We start from the raw sequence: 22,728 nt of genomic DNA on the forward strand, positions 1-22,728 counted from the left end.
GCTCAGTGGATAAACTGTTTACCACACAAGCATGAGGACCTGAATCTGGATCCTCAGCATCCTTGAAAAGTCAAGGATGACAGCACGCACCTTCAGTTCTTGTAGTGGAGACTTGAGGACAGGGGGTTCTTGGGGAACCTGCCTAGCTGCTCTAGCCAGATTGGTGAGCTCTGTGTTCAGCAAGAGAGGTTCTGCCTCAGACAAGAAGGAGGCAGTGATTGAGGAAGACATCTAATTGATACCATTGGCCCTGCCTGCATGCATATACATTGTTACCCACACACATACGCAGATGCACAAATACGGTGTACAGACATGCATTCAAAAAGGGTGTTGTTAATTATAAATATGAATATACTTTAAAAGCAGATGTTGGGCTGCAGATACAGCTTAGCAATTAAGGTGCTTGCCTGCGAAGCCTAATGACCCATGTTCAACTCTTCAGATCCCACTTTAGTCAGGTGCACAAAAATGAGGCAAACACAAGGTCACACATGCCCACTAGGCACAAGCATCTGAAGAGCCACTACAGCGGTTGAGACCCTGGTGTCTCTCTCTTTCTTTCTCTCAATCTCTCTAAAAATAAAAATAAATATTTTTTAATGCAGATGTTTTTTTTTCTCATTGCGTTTTTTATTTCTTCTTTGACATTTCATTTCATTTACATATTGTTTATACCTCCATTAACTTTTCTTATCACTTTCCACTTTGGTTGTACCTCTTCTTATTCCCACTATTTTCCAGTGACTACATCAGTGATAACAATGACTCTCCTTCATTCAGCTCTGCCTCATGAGCTCTGCCCTCATCCATGATGGAATATTGACTAGCCTTGTTTTGTAGGTAAACCACTGCTATGAGTTCATGAGTGAAATGACCATGTTATATCCATAAGACAGAGTCGTACAGCACTCATTACTCATCCCATTCCCAAGCTCTTACATTCTTTCTACATCTTCACCTGAAATGTTTCCCAAATCTTGGAAAGGCTTAATATGGATGTCCTGTATAGGACTAAGTACTCGATAGTCACTTATTCTCAGCATTTTGCCCATTTGTGAATGTTCGTATCAACTGCTGCTCACTGGAGGTGATAGGTGGGGGGTGGTTCTGACAAAGGGTGAGAGTCGAACTAATATGTGAGTGCAAACATAAATATTTAGAAGGTAGGTGACAAGATGTGCATTTAGCAGAACAACAGTGGTAAGTTAGCCCTGGGACCTACAACCTTTCCAGCCATGGGCTTTGGACTGGGTTTATAGTACCAGACATGGATTCTGTCTTGTGAATCAGGCCTCACATTCAATCAAAAAGTGGTTGGTCACCCTCATTCCAGTGACTCATGCCTCTGTTGCCTCAGTGTGTATGGCGGGTCAATCAGCGCTGTAGCACACAGGTTCCACAGCTGAGTGAGACTATTGATGACTTTTCTCCCACAGTAGCATGCATAGAAACTTCTAATGCAATGAGCACTAACTAGTATGTATGAAGAGAAGTATCTGTTAATGCTTAACTTGGCCACTATTGAATAGTGGAAATACATTTGGAGCATTATTTCAACATGCACACACATAAATTATGCATGCATACACAGATATGTGTCTCTATATACATATGTTTAAATGAATATTACATTTTCACACAAATTGAATATTGAATTTTATGTTTCCTTGTATAAGGACTTTAATGTTTTGATCAATGTTATTTTTCATTTTTGAAATATTTAATTACATCTATGTATTTATATTAGCTATTGACTGTTAAGTAGTAAGTATGTGCTGTGTATCATAAAACGACTTAGTCTGAGAGTGGCATGATCCTATATCATAATAATTATGCATTCATAAGTGGATCCCTGGACATAAAATTTATATTAGTAATGCTGTTGGGCACATTGATCAAGTCCCATATAGCATTTCAATCTTGTGACAAATATGCCACTTTTCTCTGAGTTCATCATTTCTCATGTCCTAACAGCTTAAAGCCCAGCTAAAACCATGTGGATGGCAGACACAAGGGCTCCAGCGTGCAGGACAGAAATCACATGCCATATATGGATGCTGTGTTGCTGAAATCCAGAGATACATTGATCTTGTCCCAACCAGCCTGCCCTGCTCAGTGACCTGTGACATTAAATTTCGAGTCTGCCTCATCCCTAAGGTAAGCTTATTTATTCTTATCTGCACTGCTTGTTTCTTAGTATTTCTAAATTTACAGTTTGGTTCCAATCTCATGTAAACTCAAGATGAGAGAATGGCAAAGTTGTTGTATAATAGACTTTTGCTGTTGTTCTGAGGATACATCCATAAGCAATTGGAAAAAATCTATATTTGGGTTTCTTCCATTCATAAAATATTGTTTTATTTTCACTTGTACTATGTTTTGTTTTCTCTTGTGTATTTTATTGGCAAGGTAATAGCTTTCAGCAGAGTACTGCATTGGGACCTGTACCTATGTGAGCTGTGAGCTGTGTAAAGATAGACATGATGACCTAGGACAGCACATGATGATAAACACATATGCCCAACCTCAAAGGCGACATTCAAAAGTTTCACGTGAATCATGAAAATCTTCAGTACGGGCTGGAGAGATGGCTTAGCCATTAAGCACTTGCCTGTGAAGCCTAAGGACCCCTGTTCAAGGCTCAATTCCCCAGGACCCACGTTGGCCAGATACACAAGGGGGTGCACGCATCTGGAGTTCATTTGCAGTGGCTGGAGGCCTTGGGGTGCCCATTCTCTCTCTCTCTGTCACTCTCAAATTAATAAATAAATAAAATGAACAAAAAAAAATCTTCAGTACTTCAAATGTCACTAGATGGCACCTTACCCATATCAAAGTCACAAGTTTGAAATACCTGATTGTTATATGACTTGTTTTTTCACTGGAAATGTCAGTAGTTTTCTTTAGAACAACTCATTCTGTGGAACTATGTCATTTCCTTGAAGCCTTCTAGATCCATGACTTTTTTGACTAAGTTTATCTGTGTGTATTATTTCTAGGGCACAACCCTATTAACATCGCTCTCATCCATGCTGCACGACAGCAAAGTATTCCCCAACCCTGAGACATTTGCCCCTGGCCACTTTTTAGAACGAATGGAAAACTTAAGAAAAGTGACTACTTCATGCCTTTCTCCTTAGGTAATAGATACTTATCTCCATTGCTCCAGGTAACACTTTGATATCATTTGGAACTAACACACTGCCTCCTATGGGTCTGGTAGATTTGCTTATTTTACATCATCCCTGAGCTCCCCTCCAAGCACCCATGAACTTTTATTATTAACAACATATGTTAGGTATTACAAGTGAGGCTTTAGTTTTTAACCCATTTTTCAAAATTGAGAAAGCTGAAGTATGGGTTATTTCCATTCTTCCTTAAGATGCATCACAACCACAGAGACACCAATGACATCTTCCTAAAAAGAAAACTTCATTTAGACTCTGTTAGCCATAAAAAATGTGAGCTCACAAAATTTTGACATCATGTCTTTTTGCTATGTTTCTCTCTGCCAGGATTAGCTAATGCAGACAGAAGTCTGCCAAAACAAGGAAAACACTGAAGTTTCCAAAATCATTCATTGTAATGCAGTAGGACTATTGTGGTGAGAGCATCACACGTTTCCAGGAAAGCAGGTCCTTTGGGATAAATAACCACCATCTCTCCTCCCTCATGTTTCAGCATTAAATGTAAAATAACTAAGAAACATTCTACTAAATGTCTCTAAGGGGCTGGAGAGATGGCTGAGAGGTTAAGGCTTTTGCCTATAAAGCCAACAGACCCAGTTCAACTCCCCAGGACCCATGTAATCCAGATGCACAAGGGGGCGCATGAATCTGGAGTTCATTTGCAGTGGCTGGAGACCCTGATGTGCCCATTCTCTATTTGCCTCTTTCTCCTTCTTTCTCTATCTCAAATAAATAAATGAAAAAAAAATTTAAATGTCTCTAAGGTGTTAATTACTAATGAATATAGAATGGAAATGTCAGACTTTTTAGGGTGGGTAATGAATCACTGACAGGCCATTTTCTCTCAGGTAAGACTATCAGAAGTTATCAGGTAACCACGTGATTGTGGAGACATTGTAGATGTGACAATATATCCAGAAATGATCTCAGGAGATTATGCTCTTCCTTTGTTCACAATCATGTGACCTGAACATAGAAACTTGACATGTGAGCTGTGTGTCCTGTTTTCTGTCCCATCAGTCTTTGTTGTTATTGTAATTTTAATACTGAATTCATAATGCCCCTTCCTCAGTATCCTAGGTTTATACCACCACATCAGGATTAGAAATATTTTCTTTAAGAAATATTTTTGAACAATATATGTTTTAAGATCATATCCTAGGTGGTTAACAAGTCTGTTTCATCCATTTACCTAATTAGTTGTCCTTTCCTCCATCCATTGAGCTAACCATCCACTCAATAACTCATCAGTTACTCATATTTTCTTGTGCCAGTTACACACACAATGCTTCTCACACTCACACTTATGTACAGGGATAATTATCTTCTTGGCTTTTATTCCTTCCAGGAAAATGGATTTGTGCAGGACAGGGCCTGGCCCTGATGGAGCTGTTTCTATTCCTGACCACCATTTTACAGAATTTCAGACTGAAATCAGTGGTTGACCAAAAGGCCCTTGCTATCACCCAGTTTCCAGTGGATCTGTTTCTTTGCCACCATGTTACCAAATCTGCTTCATTTCTCTCTGATAATTATAAACCTGCTTGGCTACCACGCTCCTCTCTCCTGTCATTGCCCCCATGCAATCATCTCTCTCCTGCTCCCTCGGGGTGTCTTGTGTGTCGTCTCCCTCATACCTTCCCAGGATCTCAACACCCATCCTTCACTGTGCAGATTCTGGAGTCACTGCACACATACCTACAAATTCCTCTTCCCTGTCACACTTTAACTAAGCAGCCAAACACTCATATGAATTTACCACTGAGTCATTAATGTAACTTTACTTTAAAATGAGAAGTTATCACCACATGACAATTTAAAATCATTTCTTTTCTGCACGGTCATAATAATAAACATTTTTATTTGTTTTCCTATTTTCACACTTTCCTTATTCAAAAAAGAAATACTCCCAACAGGACATAGTGATCCATAAAATGAAAATTTTGGGAAATAATGGGAGTAGTTGAAAAGATCTTGAATGGTTGTCAATAGTCATGGAAATCGCTTGTGTTTGAAACAGACAAATGTTACCTAGAAGGCACTCCAACCTGTAGAGAAACACTGTGAAGACATATCACTGGAGGAATGAACATTCAGAGTAGAATTCACTCCTTACTTTGGTATTAAGTGAACAAAAAGTTTAAATATTTTTTATGCTTGATTGTAGAAGTTATCTTTGTCTTGCTTGCACAAAGCACCTAACCAGAAGAAACTTCTAAAAACAAAGTGTTTATTTTGACTTTCAGTTTTGAGGGGACGGTTGGTCATGGTGGGGGAACAGGTAGTTGGGGATGTTTTCTTACATCAGCTGGGGTGAAGCACCAAGCTTGAACTCACTAGCACTGGCAAGCAGTGCTGGACAATGAAATCTCTATACCCAGCCCCAGTGGCACACCTCCTCTAGCAAGCCCCCTTTTCCCCAAGACACCACAAGCTAGAGATGGAGCAAGAGGCTGAATTACACATATGTGACCGCTGTGGACATTTCAGATTCAAGTAATTGCCTTTAACTGCTGAGCCAACATTTCACATTCAAACTACCACATTAATGCTTCTAACTTATAACTGAGTATGAATTTTTGCTTTCATACTGCTATTCCTGTATTGTGAGTGTTACGCTTCTCATACCAATAAGAATTGCCAGCAAGTATTATCTTTCTATAATTTTTATGTACATTTTTATTTTTCATCACACAGATGTGTGCACAACTTCATACAATAGCCCTAAATCCATATCCTAATTTCATCTCCTAAATCTGAATTGAGTTAATCCTGCTCTTTCAAGGTAAATTATTTCTTATACTAACAACCTAGCCAAAAGCCTATGACTGGGAAGTTCACAGACCTAGGGGTAAGCTACTCCTGTTTGGATGAATACATATGTTGTGTTCTTAAAATTGCGCTTGAAATATTTAGCTTCTGCCCATCTATTAGTGGGCTCTTAACTTTGATGAGATAATCTTCTTTCGCAGTAGGTGGTAATTACTGGGGTGACTGAAAACTCCTCAAAGTATGGAGCATAAATGACTATTGAATGTTTATGATTAAATGAGACATTTCCATCAGGCTCTACAAGCTTCAGGGAACAATGAAGAAGAGCAGTGGAGAAGAATATAAAGTCAGAGGATGTGGAGAAATGGTTGGCATGGTTATTGTTTAGACATGAAGTGAGGATTTCAGATATGGTCCCTTAGCTGCTCTCTTTACCTACTAAATGCTTTCTAAATGCTGCACTCATCAAAAGGTTGTTGTGGATGATGGAAGAAGGAAAAGACATCAAAGAAGACGTAGTGCGGGAAGCATTTGTTCAGATGAGGGAGATGATCAAAGGGTGACACCAGAGGTTGGATGTGGGCATGAGAGGAATTTGTTAATTTTTTTTCTATTTTTGCTTATTCTTCATTTTTTCTCAATTTTTATTAACATTTTCCATGATTATAAAAAATATCCCATGGTAATACCCTCCCTCCCCCCACTTTCCCCTTTGGAGTTCCATTCTCCATCATATCCCCTCCCCATCTCAATCAGTCTCTCTTTTATTTTGATGTATTATCTTTCCTCCTATTATGATGGTCTTGAGTAGGTAGTGTCAGGCACTGTGAGGTCATGGATATCCAGGCCAGTTTGTGTCTAAAGGGAACACATTGTGAGGAGTCCTACCCTTCCTTTTGCTCTTACATTCCTTCCACCTCCTCTTCCACATAAGACCTTGAGCCTTGAGAGGTGTGATCGAGATGTTACTCAGTACTCCAGTCACTTCTTTCCAGCACTATGATATCTTCAGGGTTGTCCCAAGGTCACTGCCATCTGAAAAGAGAAGATTCTCTACCCAAAATGAGAGTAGCATTAACATAAGGGTATGAATATTAAGAGAAGTGCTTACTGGGCAGTTGGATAAGCATAGTATATACATTTATCCAGACCGCAACAGGGATCATGACTACCCCTGTTGTAGGGTTTCAGTATCATCTATCCATTCCCTCCTCCCATGGAGCGGGCCTCCAGTCCAATAGGAAGGCAGTTGGCTTCCACCATGATAGACATGCCACTATTGCACCCGTTGGCTCATTTGGCCTGGCTGGCCAATTATAAGGCTTGCAGTGTCCACTGTTGAGTATCTTCACTGGTGGTATCTCTTTTTCCCATTGAACTGCATGTACAATGCTTCTTCCAGCTTTCTGTCAGCTGGTCTACATGGAGGAGGTTATCAGCTCAGTTTCAGCAGGGTTTCTCTGTGGCCTTGCAGCCCAAGTATGTGGAGTCTTCAGCAATAGGGTCTTACCATCTATTACTGGTGGGAAACCAAGGGCCTCAGCAATGGCCTATAATGTTTTGGAGGCACAGGGACCTCCCTGACCAACAACTCATTGGAAGGTATCCCATCCCTGTCACTGAAAATTTTCTAGCAATGATCTATGGCTGTTCCATTGTCCAAAACCAAAGGGTTCCATATGATTTATTTACATCCTCTTAGATTTTGATTAGCCCTCCCTCCACCTTTCCTTTACTCTATCTCTTGCCCTGACCTCACTTTGGGCCTTTTCATGCCTGTTAATCTATTCTTCTAATTACATATATACAATACCATCCTGTTAAGTACCCTCCTCTCTTCCTTTCTCTTCCCTTTGTGTCTCCATTTTAGCTTACTGGCCTCTGCTACTAGGTTTTTTCCTTCCCACACAGAAGCCCAATCATCCGAAGCTAGGATCAACATATGAGAGAACATGTGGCACTTGGCTTTCTGGGCTTGGGTTATACCTCACTTAGTATAATCCTTTCCAGATCCACCCATTTTTCTGCAAATTTCATAACTTCAATTTTCTTTACCACTGAGTAGAACTCCATTGTATAAATGTGCCATATCTTCATTATCCACTCATCAGTTGAGAGACATCTAGGCTGGTTCAATTTCTCAGCTATTATGAATTGATCGGCAATAAACATGGTTGAGCACATACTTCTAAGGAAATGAGATGAGTCCTTAGGATATATGCCTAGGAGTGCTATAGCTGGGTCATATAGTACATCAATTTTTAGCTGTTTTAGGAACCTTCACCCTGATTTCCACAATGGCTCGACCAGATTGCATTCCCACCAGCAGTGTAGAAGGGTTCCTCTTTTTCCACATCCCCATCAGCATTTATGATCATTTGTTTTCATGATGATAGCCAATCTGACAAGACTGAGATGGAATCTCAATGTAGTTTTAATCTGCATTTCCCTGAACACTACGGATGTAGAACATTTTTTTAGATGCTCATACGCCATCTGTATTTCTTCCTTTGAGAACTCTCTGTTTAGCTCCATAGACCATTTTTTGATTGGCTCGTTTGATTTCTTATTATTTAACTTTTTGAGTTCTTTGTATATTCTAGATATGAATCATCTATCAAATATATAGCTGGCAAAGATTTTTTCCCATTCTGTAGGTTGCCTCTTTGCTTCATTCAATGTCGTTTGCAGTACAAACTCTTTGTAATTTCATGAGGTCCCAGTGGTTAATCTGTGGTTTTATTGCCTAAACAACTGGGGTTATATTCAGAAAGGCTTTCCCAAGACCAATATGTTAAAGGGTTTCCCCTACTTTTTCCTCTAGCACTTTCAGAGTTTCCAGTCTGATGTTAAGGTCTTTAATCCATTTGGACTTAATTCTTGTGCATGGAGAGACAAAAGAATCTATTTTCATCCTTCTACAGATACATATCCAGTTTTCCCAGCACCATTTGCTGAAGAGGCAGTCTTTTCTCCAATGAGTATTTTTGCCATTTTTATGGAATATCAGGTGGGTATAGCAACTCTGACTTACATCTGGGTCCTCTATTCTGTTCCATTGATCTACATATCTGCTTTTGTGCCAGTACCATACTGTTTTGCTAGTATGGCTCTGTAGTATAAGTTAAAATCAGGTATGGTGATACCACCAGACTTATTTTTGTTTCTCAGTATTATTTTAGATATTCGAGTTTTTTTGTGATCCCAAATGAATTTTTTGGATTGTTTTTGCTATTTTCATGAAGAATGCCATAGGAATTTTGATGGGATTGCATTAAATGTGTAGATTGCTCTTGGTAAGATTGACATTTTCAAAATATTGATTCTTCCAATCCAGGAATAAGGGATGTTTTTCCATTTCCTAGTGTCTTCTGCAATTTCTCATTTGAGTGTTTTATAGTTTTCACTGTAGAGTTCCTTAACATCCTTGGTTAGGTTTATTCCAAGGTACTTTATTTTCTTTGATGCAATTGTGAATGGGAGTGATTCTCTGATTTCATCCTCTTTGCGTTTGTTGTTAGCATATAGGAAGGCTACTGATTTTTCTGTATTTATTTTGTACCCTGCTACATGGCTGTAGGTGTTTATCAGCTCCAACAGTTTGCTGGTAGAGTCTTTAGGGTCCTTTATATCTTGTCATTTCTTCCTTTCCAATTTGTATCCCTTTTATGTGTATCTCTTGCCTTATTGCTATGGCTAAGACTTCCAGTACTATATTAAATAAAAGTGGGAACAGTGGACACCCTTGTCTTGTTCCTGATTTTAGTGTTAAAACTTCCAGTTTTTCTCCATTTAGTAATATGTTGGCTGTTGGCTAGTCACAAATAGCCTTTATTATATTGAGATGTGTTCCTTCTATTCCCAGTCTCTGTAGGACTTTTATCATGAAGGGATGTTGGAGTTTGTCAAACACTTTCTCTGAGTCTAATGAGATGATCATGTGATTTTTTTTTAATTTAATTTAATTTTATTTTTTAATTTTTACTAACATTTTCCATGATTATAAAATATATCCCATGGTAATTACCTCCCTCCCCACCCCCACACTTTCCCATTTGAAATTCCGTTCTCCATCATATTACCTCCCCATTACAATCATTGTAATTACATATATACAATATCAACCTATTAAGTATCCTCCTCCCTTCCTTTCTCCACCCTTTATGTCTCCTTTTCAACTTACTGGTCTCTGCTACTAAGTACTTTCATTCTCACGCAGAACCCCAGTCATCTGTAGCTAGGATCCACATATGAGAGAGAACATGTGGCGCTTGGCTTTCTGGGCCTGGGTTACCTGACTTAGTATAATACTTTCCAGGTCCATCCATTTTTCTGCAAATTTCATAACTTCATTTTTCTTTACCGCTGAGTAGAACTGCATTGTATAAATGTGCCACATCTTCATTATCCACTCATCAGTTGAGGGACTGGTTCCATTTCCCAGCTATTATAAATTGAGCAGCAATAAACATGGTTGAGCACGTACTTCTAAGGAAATGAGATGAGTCCTTTGGATATATGCCTAGGAGTGCTATAGCTGGGTCATATGGTAGATCAATCTCTAGCTGTTTTAGGAACCTCCACACTGTTTTCCACAATGGCTGGACCAGATTGCATTTCCACCAGCAGTGCAGAAGTGTTCCTTTTTTTCCACATCCCCGCCAATATTTATGATCATTTGTTTTCATGATGGTGGCCATTCTGACAGGAGTGAGTTGGAATCTCAATGTATTTTAATCTGCATTTCCCTGATGACTAGTGACGTAGAACATTTTTTTAGATGCTTATATGCCATTCGTATTTCTTCCTTTGAGAACTCTCTATTTAGTTCCATAGCCCATTTTTTGATTGGCTTGTTTGATTCCTTATTATTTAACTTTTTGAGTTCTTTGTATATCCTAGATATTAATCCTCTATCAGATATATAGCTGGCGAAGATTTTTTCCCATTCTGTAGGTTGCCTCTTTGCTTTTTTCACTGTGTTCTTTGCAGTGTAAAATCTTTGTAATTTCATTAGGTCCCAGTGGTTAATCTGTGGTTTTATTGCCTGAGCAATTGGGGTTGTATTCAGAAAATCTTTGCCAAGACCAATATGTTGAAGGGTTTCCCCTGCTTTTTCCTCTAGCAGTTTCAGAGTTTCCGGTCTGATGTTAAGGTCTTTAATCCATTTGGACTTAATTCTTGTGCATGGCGAGAGAGAAGAATCTATTTTCATCCTTCTGCAGATATATATCCAGTTTTCAAAACACCATTTGCTGAAGAGGCTGTCTCTTCTCCAATGAGTATTTTTGGCATTTTTATCAAATATCAGGTGGCTATAGCTACTTGGGCTTACATCTGGGTCCTCTATTCTGTTCCACTGATCTACATGTCTGTTTTTGTGCCAGTATCATGCTGTTTTTGTTACTATGGCTCTGTAGTATAGGTTAAAATCAGGTATGGTGATACCACCAGCCTCTTTTTTGTTGCTCAGTATTATTTTAGATATTCGAGGTTTTTTGTGATTCCAAATGAATTTTTGGATTGTTTTTTCTATTTCCATGAAGAAAGCCTTTGTAATTTTGATAGGGATTGCATTAAATGTGTAGATTGCTTTTGGTAAGATTGCCATTTTCACGATATTGATTCTTCCAAGCCAGGAACAAGGGATGTTTCTCCACTTTCTAGTGTCTTCTGCAATTTCTCCTTTGAGTGTTTTAAAGTTCTCATTGTATAGATTCTTTACTTCCTTGGTTAGGTTTATTCCAAGGTATTTTATTTTTTTTGATGCAATTGTGAATGGGAGTGATTCTCCAATTTCATCCTCTGTGTTTTTGTTGTTAGCATATATGAAGGCTACTGATTTCTGTGTATTTATTTTGTATCCTGATACTTTGCTGTAGGTTTTGATCAGCTCTAACAGCTTGCTAGTAGAGTCTTTAGGGTCCTTTATGTATAGAATCATGTCCTCTGCAAATAATGATAACTTGATTTCTTCCTTTCCAATTTGTATCCCTTTTATGTGTGTCTCTTGCCTTATTGCTATGGCTAATACTTCCAAAACTATATTAAATAAAAGTGGGGACAATGGACACCCTTGTCTTCTTCCTGATTTTAGTGGAAAAGATTCCATTTTTTCCCAATTTAGTAATATGTTGGCTGTAGGCTTGTCATAAATAGCCTTTATTATATTGAGATATGTTCCTTCTATTCCCAGTCTCTGTAGGACTTTTATCATGAAGGGATGTTGGATTTTGTCATATGCTTTCTCTGCGTCTAATGAGATGATCATGTGATTTTTGTCCTTCAACCCGTTTATGTAATGTATTACATTTATAGATTTGCGTATGTTGAACCATACCTGCATCTCTGGGATAAAGCCTACTTGATCAGGGTGAATGATCTTTTTGATATACTCTTGTATTCTGTTTGCCAATATTTTGTTTAGAATTTTTGCATCTATGTTCATGAGGGAGATTGGTCTGTAATTTTCTTTTTTTGTTCTATCTTTGCCTGGTTTTGGAATCAAGGTGATGCTGGCCTCATAGAAGGAGTTTGGTAGAATTCCCTCTTTTTCTATTTCCTGGAAAAGTTAAGAAGCAATGGTGTTAACTCTTCCTTAAAGGTCTGGTAAAATTCAGCAGTGAATCCATCCGGGCCTGGGCTTTTTTTAGTTGGGAGATTATTGATAACTGTTCGGATCTCCATGTTTGTTATAGGTCTATTTAAGTGATTAATCTCATTTTGATTTAATTTAGGTAGGTCATATAGATCAAGGAAATCATCCATTTCTTTCAGATTTTCATACTTTGTGGAGTATATGCTTTTATAGTATGTCCCTATGATTTTTTGAATTTCTCTGGAATCTGTTGTGATGTTACCTTGTTCATCTCTGATTTTATTAATTTGTGTCTCTTCTCTCTTTCTTTTGGTCAGATTTGCTAAGGGTTTATCGATCTTGTTTATCCTTTCAAAGAACCAACTCTTTGTTTCATTAATTCTTTGGATTATTTTTTTTGTTTCTATTTCATTAATTTCTGCCCTAATCTTTATTATTTCTTCCCATCTACTGATTTTTGGTTTGCCTTGTTCTTCTTTTTCCAAGGCTTTAAGGCAAAGCATTAGGTCGTTTACTTGCAACCTTTCTAATTTCTTAATATAGGCACTTAAGGCTATAAATTTACCTCTTAGAACTGCCTTCATTGTGTCCCAGAGATTTTGGTATGTTGTGTTCTCATTATCATTTGACTCTATACATTTTTTGATTTCCTTTTTGATTTCTTCATTGACCCACTCATCATTTAGTAGTGTATTGTTTAGTTTCCATGATTTTGTGTATGCTCTATAGCCTTTCTTGCTACTGATTTGTAGTTTAATTCCATTGTGGTCAGATAGAATGCAAGGAATTATTTCAATTTTCCTGAATTTGTTAGGATTTGCTTTGTGTCCTAATATATGGTCTATTTTAGAGAATGTTCCATGTGCTGCTGAAAAGAATGTATATTCTGCAGCCTTTGGATGAAATGTCCTGTATATATCTGTTAAGTCCATTCCTTCTATGACCTCATTTAGTCCAGATGCCTCTCTGTTTATTCTTTCCCGGGATGACCTGTCAATTGATGAGAGTGGGGTGTTAAAGTCACCCACCACCACTGTGTTTGGTGTTATCTGTGACCTTAGTTCTAATAGTGTTTGTTTGACGAATTTGGGAGCCCCCATGTTAGGTGCATATATGTTTAGAATTGTAATGTCCTCCTGTTGGAGTGTGCCCTTAATCAATATAAAGTGACCTTCCTTATCTTTCTTGACTAATGTCGGACTAAAGTCTACCCTGTCTGATATTATGATAGCAACCCCTGCTTGTTTTCTAGGCCCATTTGCTTGAAACACCGTCTTCCAACCTTTCACCCTAAGATAAGGTCTATCTTTTGTAGAAAGGTGAGTTTCTTGGAGACAACAAATTGTAGGATCCTGCTTTTTAACCCAGTCTGCAAATCTATGTCTTTTCATTGGGGCATTGAGACCGTTGATATTAAGAGATATTATTGAAAGGTGTGTATTTATGTTTGCCATTTTTGTGTGTGTGTGTGTGTTTCTGGTTCTACCTGTGCTCTCTTCTGTTAACTGGTATTTGAGTATAGCTTGTTTTTTCTAGGTTCCTTATATGTGTGCTTTTCCTTTTGTTCAGCATGGAGGATTCTATCAAGTATTTTCTGTAGAGCTGGTTTTGTCTTCAAATACTCCTTTAACCTGCTTTTGTCATGGAATGTCTTTATTTCTCCATCTATTTGAATGGATAACTTTGCAGGATAAAGTAACCTTGGTTGACAGTTGTTATCTTTCAGAACTTGGAATATATCACTCCAAGCCCTTCTGGCTTTAAAAGTTTGTGTTGAATAATCTGCTGTAATCCTGATGGGCTTGCTTTTGTAGGTAACTTGATTTTTCTCTCTAACTGCTTTCAATATTTTTTCTTTGGTTTGTGTGTTTGGAAGTTTGATTATAATATGGCGAGGAGAGGTTCTTTCTGGGTTTTGTCTGGCTGGGGTTCTAAAGGCTTCCTGTAACTGTATTGGCACCTCTTTCCCAATTTGGGGGAAATTTTCCTCTATGATTTTGTTGAAGATGCCTACTATGCCTCTGGAGTGGAGTTCTTCTCCTTCTACTATGCCCTGAATTCTTATATTGGATCTTTTCATAGTGTCCCGAATATCTTGAAATTCCCACTCATACTTTTCTATAAGTTTGTCTTTCTCTTTGTTGGACTGCATTAGGTCTGCCACCTGGTCTTCTAGCTTAGATATTCTGTCCTCTCCCTCATCCATCCTACTGGTGAGATTTTCTACAGAGTTTTTTATTTCATTAACTGTGTTCTTCATTGCTAGTAATTCTGACTGGTTTTTCTTTATTATTTCTATTTCCCTATTTATGTCTTGTATTGCCTTCTTTATTTCATTAAATTGGTGTCCTGCCTCTTCTTTGATTCCTTTGATTTCCTCTTTGATTTCCTCTTTGATTTCCTCTTTGATTTCCTCTTTGATTTCCTCTTTGATTGTTTTCATGTGTTCTTTGACCTCTTTGAACATATTTATAATTATTCTTTTGAACTCTTTCTCACTGGAGGACATTTCTGATGCATTAATACTTTGAGGTGGATTTATATCGTCTTGCTTTTTAGTGTTTCTTGTGTTATAATGTATATATTTTTGCATCTTGGATTAAGTTAATGCTTGGATTTTCTAGCTAGCTGTGTATTCTTAGCTGTATCAATTGATTTGATGTAATATATTTTCAGGGTAGGACCTTAAGGTGTTAGGTGTGGCTCTTAAGACTCTCAGAGTATCTACAAAGATGTTCTTAGGGGTTAAGTTTCCCTGCTATAGGAGTATTCAAGCAGGCTGAGTGGAATAAAATACAGGTAGATTCTAAAATTTAACTAAACACTGTACACATTCAATCAAAAACAGCCCCGAGTATGTATGCAAGAGTAGTTATTATAATGACCAGATACTCTATCAACAAAGATGTTTAGGTTTCTGGTCTGTTGAGGGATCCAAGTCAGCTTGTGACCAAGTGAGACCCTTCCCTGGTGTAATCCCAGTTACCTTGGGTGATTTTGGTCTCAGTCAAGTTGCTGCCTGGGTCGTCGGGCTGCTGTTCTGATTTCTGGAGCTGGGCACTTGCTTTTCCTACAGAGCAAACTGAGCCGCTGCTGCTGCCTCTGCTGCTGCTGTAGCTGCCACTGCTGGAGCCACCAGTGCTGCTGAAGCTGCTGCTGATGTGTCCACTGCCGCTGCTCCCCCTGAAGCTGCTGCCGCCAAGTCTACTGCTTCTGCCACTCCTGGGTCTGCTGCTGCTGGGGCCGCTGTTCCCAGTGCTGGAGCCGCTGATATTGCTGCCGAACTCTGCTCCTGCTTGGGTCCCGCTGTGAGCCCAAGTTGACGTGGCCGGGTCCCGGGCCGCTGCTCTGTTCGCTGGAGTTGGGCTCAGGCGGTGGAGGAGGGGAGGGAGCCACAGCTGCTCGGGTTCTCTCGCTGTTCCACGTGTTCTTCTACCTCGCGGTCTCCTCCTCTCTGCCACTCTCCCCTCACGTTTCCCGAGTTGCAGAGAGCGCGGTGTGAAAGGAAGCTCCCGCACCTGGCTTTTCCTGTGGCTCGAGCGGAGTCTGGCAGCTTTCTGCTGCGCCGGGGCCGCGGCGGTTAGGCGAGCTGCCAGAGCTGCTTTTCCCGCCTGTGCGGGCTCTGGATGCTCTATAACTCTTCTACTTCTCCGCTGCCGCTTCAATTCCTATACACCTCACTTTTTAGTAAAAGTGTGTATTTTGCTGAGCTTTTTGGTCTTTTTCCCCCATAGGCTGCTTTGATGTGGTACCTATGCCGCCATCTTAACCGGAAGTCTCGACAAAAAAAATGATCATGTGATTTTTGTCCTTCAGTCCATTTATATAATGTATTACATTTATAGATTTGCGTATATTGAACCATCCCTGCATCTCTGGGTAAAAGCCTGCTGGGTCAGGATGAATGATCTTTCTGATATATTCTTGTATTCTGTTTGCCAATATTTTGTTGAGAATTTTTCCATCTATGTTCATGAGGGAGATTGGTTTGTAATTTTCTTTTTTTGTTCTATCTTTGCCTGGTTTTGGTGTTAGGGTGATGCTGGCTTCATAGAAGGAGTTTGGTAGGATCCCTTCTTTTTCTATTTTATGGAAAAATCTTAAGAAGCAATGGTGTTAGTTCTTCCCTGAAGGTCTGGTAAAATTCAGCAGGGAATCTATCTGGATCTGGGCTTTATTTAGTTGGGAGATTTTTGATAACTGCTTGGATCTCCATGCTTGTTATAGGTCTATTTAAGTGATTAATCTCATCTTGATTTCATTTAGGTAGGTCATATAAATCAAGGAAATTATCCATTTCTTTCAGATTTTCATACTTTGTGGAGTATATGCTTTTATAGAATGTCCCTATGATTTTTTGAATTTCTCTGGCATCTGTTGTGATGTTACCTTTTTCATCTCTAATTTTATTAATTTGTATCTCTTCACTCTTTCCTTTGATAAGTGTTTATAAATCTTGTTTATCCTTTCAAAGAACCAACTCTTTGTTTCATTGATTCTTTTTGTTTGTTTGTTTTTTGGTTTTTTTTGTTTTTTTTTTTTTTTTTTGGTTTCTATTTCATTAATTTCTGCCCTAATGTTAATTAGTTCTTCCCATCTACTGATTTTTGGTTTGTCTTGTTCTTCTTTTTCCAAGGCTTTAAGGTGAAGCATTAGGTTGTTTACTTGTGACCTTTCTATTTCTTAATATAGGCACTTAAAGCTATACATTTACCTCTAAGGACTGCCTTCATTGTGTCCCATGGATTTTGGTATATTTTGTTCTCATTATCATTTGACTCTATAAATCTTTTGATTTCCTTCTTGATTTCTTCATTGACCCATTCATCATTTAGTAGTGTGTTGTTTAATTTCCATAATTTTGTGTATGCTCTAAAGCCTTTCTTGCTATTGATTTGTAGTTTGATTCCATTGTGGCCAGATAGAATGCAAGGAATTATTTCAGTTTTTCTGTATTTGTTAAGATTTGCTTTGTGTCCTAATATATGGTCTATTTTAGAGGATGTTCCATGTGCTGCTGAAAAGAATGTATATTCTGCAGCATTTGGTTGAAATATTCTGTATATATCTGTTATGTTCATTCCTTCTATGACCTCATTTAGTCCAAATGCCTCTCTGTTTATTTTTTCCTGGGATGACCTGTCACTTGATGAGAGTGGGGTGTTGAAGTCACCCACTACCACTGTGTTTGGTGTTATCAGACCTTAGTTCTAGTAGCATTTGTTTAATGAATTTGGGAGCCCCCATGTTAGGTACATATATGTTTAGGATTGTAATGTCATCCTGTTGGAGGGTGCCCTTAGTCAGTATAAAGTGGCCTTCCTTACGTAATTTTAAGACTGATGTCTACCTTGTCAGATATTAGGATAGCAACCCCTGCTTGTTTTCTAGGTCAATTTGCTTGAAACACCATTTTCCAACCTTTCACCCTAAGGTAGAAAGGTGGGTTTCTTGGAGGCAACAAATTGAAGGATCCTGCTTTTTAACCCAGTCTGTAAACCTATGTCTTTTGGTTGGGGCATTGAGGCCATTGATATTAAAAGACATTATTGAAAGGTGAGTATTCATTTTTGCAATTTTTATAGTTCTTCTGGTTTTACCTTTGCTCTCTTTTGTTAACTAGTATTTGAGTATTGTTTTCCCGGTTCAATATATGTGTGCTTTTCTTTTTCCTCAGCATAGAAGATTCTTTCAAGTATTTTCTGTAGAGCTTCTTTTGTCTTCAAATACTCCCTTAGCTTGCTGTTGTCATGGAATGTTATTTCTCCATCTATTTGAATGGATAGCTTTTCAGGATAAAGCAACCTTGGTTGACAATTGTTATCTTTCAGAACTTGGAATACATCATGCCAAACCCTTATGGATTTAAAGTTTATGTTGAGTAATCTGTTGTAATCCTAATGGGCTTGCCTTTGTAGGTAACTTGATTTTTCTTTCTAACTGCTTTCAATATTTTTTCATTGGTTTGTGTGTTTGGTAGTTTTATATAAATATGGCAAGGAGAGGTTCTTTCCAGGTTTTGTCTCTTTGGTGTTCTAAAGGATTCTTCTATCTGCATTGGCACCTCTATCCCAATTTGGGGGAAATTTTCTTCTATGATTTTGTTGAAGATGCCTAGTATGCCTTTTGAGTGAAAATCTTCTCCTTCTACTATGCCCTGAATTCTTATGTTTTATCTTTTCATAGTGTCCCAGATATCTTGAAATTCCCACTCATACTTTTCCATTAGTTTGTCTTTCTCTTTGTTGGACTGTATTGGATCTGCCACCTGGTCTTCGAGCTTAGATTTCTGTCCTCCCTTCATCCATTCTACTGGTGAGATTTTCTACAGTTTTTTATTTCATTGATTTTGTTCTTTATTGCTAGTAATTCTGACTAATTTTTCTTTATTATTTCTGTTTCCTTGTTTATGTCTAGTATTAACCGCTTTATTTCATTAAATTGGCATTCTGTGTCTTCTTTGCTTCTTTTAATTTCTTCTTTGAGTTCTTTGAACATTTTTATAATCATTCTTTTGAAATCTTTCTCAGGCATTTCCTCTAACTTGTTCTCACTGGAGGTAATTTCTGATGCATTAATACTGTTTGGTGGATTTATATTGTCTTGATTTTTAGTGTTTCTTGTGTTATAATGTATATATTTTTGCATTCTGGATTATTTAATGGTTGGATTTTTCTAGTTAATGGGGTATTATGAGATGTATCAGTCAATCTGATGTTATATATCTTCAGGGTAGGAGCTTAAGGCAGTAGGAGTGGCTCTAAACACTCTCAGGTTATCTACAAAACTGACCCTAGGTGTCGGGTTTGCCTGCTATGAGAGTATTCAAGTAGGCTGAGTGGAACCAAATACATATAGTTTCTAAAATTTAACTAAAAAATGTATACTTTCAATGAAAAACTGCACCGAGTATTTATCCAAGAGTAGGTATTATGACAACCAGATCCTCTGTCTGTCCCTTAGGCTGAGTGGTGCCTCATCCACTCCCTTAATCCTAACAACAAGGAGGTTAAGAATTCTGGTCTGCAGAGGGTTCCGTGTCAGCTTGTGACCAGGTGAGGCCCTTCCCTAATGTATAACAGAAGAGGAAACAAAGCCACTATAAATCAAGAAGCAACAAATAACAAGTCCAAAATACAGCTTTTTTAAGAATGGCAAAGCTGACCATCTCTCAGATTTAACATATAGTTTATCCTGATATGGAAGGTGTAATTAGCACTTCCGATTCAGGCCTATATACCAGGTGTATTAGGCGAGTACTGACCTGGTGTAATCCCAGTTACCTTTTGGGATGATTTTGGTCTCAGTTAATCTGCTCCTGCTTGAGTACAGCTGTTAGTTCAAGTAGGTGTGGCCAGGTCCCTGGACAGCTGCTCTGTTCGCTGGAGCTAGGCACTGGTGGTGGGGGAGGGAAGGCTGCGATGCTGTTCTAGTTCTCTTGCTGTTCCACATGTTCTTCTACCTTGTGATCTGCTCCTCTGTTGTTCACTGCCATTCTCCCTTCACATTTCTTGAGTTTGCAGAGAGCTCTGGTATGAGTGGAAAATCCCCTCAGCTGACTTTTCCTGTGGCTCAAGCCGAGCCTGGCGGCTGGCTGGAACACTGCCACAATAGTCCTACTGCTGGCCTGTGCGGGCTCTGGATGCTCTGGATCTCGCTTACCTCTCTGCTGCTGTTTCAATTTCCTATACACCTCACTTTTCATTAAAAGCGTGTATTTTGCTGGGGCCTTGGTGGGGGGGCTTTTTCCCCCTTGGGCTGCTTTGGCATGGTACCTACACTGCCATCTTAACCAGAAGTCTGAGTTTTTAAATTTTTAAATAGTTTTTATTTGGTCTGGAAAGATGGGTCAGTGGTTTTGTCCCTTGCCTGCAATGCCTAATGACCTGCATTCAAGTTCCCAATACCCACAAAAAGCCAGATGCAAAATGTGGTGCATACATCCTGAGTTCATTTGCAGTGGCTAGCAGTCCTGTTGTGCACATTTGTATCTCTCTCTTTCTGTCCTTGCAAATAGATAAATAAAATCTATACATAATAAAAATAACTATTAAAGGTTTTTGAGAAGCAGATATAGGAAAAGCTCTGTGTTCTTTCTCCATCTCAAACATATATAGTGTATTCCATGCGGGATACCTCTAAAGACATCCAGAGGACACCAGAAACAATAGCTTGCACTACACTGCATATCTAGTTGTGAAAGGATAAAAGTTGCCCTATTTCTGCTGCCCTGTTTTCTAGCTGCTCTGCTAACCTGCCTTTTTAAGCTTCTGTAATATGGCTTGCTTGCTGCTGCACTGAGTCACAGAACTGCCATTTTTCAACTGCCTCCATTTTGTAAGAAGTATACCATGAGGACCTGACCCTTTGTACGCCCTACCCAATGCCTAAATTCCAGGAACTCGAGCTGAACAATCAACTCCTAGTTCCTCATAAACACACAACCAATCAACGGTCAACACATATCTGAAGTCCCTAGACACGAGCCCACCCCGTGGGCCCCACCCAATCAGAGGGACCCACGGCTGAAAAGCCCCTATGACTCTGCATACCTGTGGTTTTAGCCTTTATAAGCTGACAAAACTCGTGGCTAGGGGCTCTTCACCCCTCCTGCGAGAGGAATCTGTGTTGAGCCCTGATGCATCGGATTCAATAAACCTTGTGCGGTTTGCATTGAGAGCGTCCTGTGTGAGTGTTCTTGGGGTCACGTAGACAGTCCTGAGCGGGGACCCCTTTGGGGAACCCCACATTTGGTGCATTGGCCGGGAAACTCTACAAGACCCCAGACCTCATTTAGGACCCCTCAGAGGTAAAAGGTGCCTCCTGTCTTGTCTGTGTACGTCTGTACTTTTATCTCTGTCCTCTGGAAAAATTCTCAATCTGAACCGGTTTCAGTATCTGGATGCCTTCCCTTTGGGTGCTCTGAGTCAGGGCTGACGGGCCTGAGGACCACCACCCAGCAATCTGGAGGACACTCCTGATTGCCCCCAGGAGACAGGTTTTTCTGTCTCCTATCTGAAGAACTCAGATCGAGTTCGCCTCTGTCGGGAAGCATCATCTGGGTCCCGCTCGCCGCCATCTGCTTGTTTCATTTTTACTCGAGCAGCGATTGGGCCGCCTTTGTCTCTTTGTTCTCAAGATCCTTTTGTTCTCCTGTCTCTTTTATTCCCCTCCTGACATGGGACACACTATCTCAACCCCTTTGGACTTGACTTTAGCTCACTTGACTGACATTAAGAGCCAAGCTCATAATTTATCTGTTGAAATAAAGAAAGGAAAATGGCAAACTCTATGTGAGGGAGAATGGACTATGTTTAATGTTGGATGGCCCCGAGGAGGAACCTTTAACCCAGATCTTATTCAGGCTGCTAAACGGATCATCTTGCAGGAGCCCGGAGGCCACCCCGACCAGATGCCTTACATTTTTACTTGGCAGGATCTTATCCAAGACCCGCCTTCCTGGTTGAAGCCCTGGACTCCTCCCCAACCCACTAACAGTAGCCCCTTGGGGACTTCAAAAGTTCTCGTTGCAGGACCTCTCAAAATTAACTGCACTAATGGAATCCCTAGTTTTCTCCCACCAGCCCACATGGGACGATTGCCAGCAGTTACTCCAGACCCTCTTCACGACCGAGGAGAGGGAACGTATCGTGTTGGAAGCCAGAAAGAACGCCCCTGGTGACGACGGGCGCCCAACCCAACTCCAGAACGTCATAGATGACGGGTTCCCCCGATCAGACCCAATTGGGACTTCAACACCCCTGACAGTAGGGAGCATCTCCGAATCTACCGCCAGGCTCTGATGGTAGGTCTCAGGGGGGCTGCTCGCCACCCCGCAAATCTGGCTAAGGTAACCTCCCTCTAACTTTTTAGAATGCATGATGGAGGCTTCCCGGAGATATACTCCTTTTGACCTTACTTCTCCTGGTCAACAGGCAGCGATAACAATGACATAGATAAGGCAGTCCGCTCCAGACATTAAAAACAAGACAAGAAAGGAACTTAAATAGGATATTGGATACAGTGATAAAAAAAAAAAAAAAAAAAAAAGCATCAGGATCAGGAAGACTTAGACAGCCAGGGTACCTGGGCAACAGGCAAACAAGAAGGAAAAAAAAACAAAAACAAAAAACCTGAGGGCTTTAGGAAGCCCCTTGAGAAGGATCA

The 22,728-nt window shown here is 39.6% G+C and overlaps 1 pseudogene; it reads left to right on the forward strand.

Moving 5' to 3' along the window:
- Positions 1–4,720, forward strand: part of LOC123460643 — a 32,245-nt pseudogene extending 27,525 nt beyond the window's left edge.
- The last annotated feature ends 18,008 nt before the right edge of the window (positions 4,721–22,728 follow it).

The sequence above is a fragment of the Jaculus jaculus genome, chromosome 1 (assembly GCF_020740685.1).
Source record: "Jaculus jaculus isolate mJacJac1 chromosome 1, mJacJac1.mat.Y.cur, whole genome shotgun sequence".
In the NCBI taxonomy this organism is placed as follows: Eukaryota; Metazoa; Chordata; class Mammalia; order Rodentia; family Dipodidae; genus Jaculus; species Jaculus jaculus.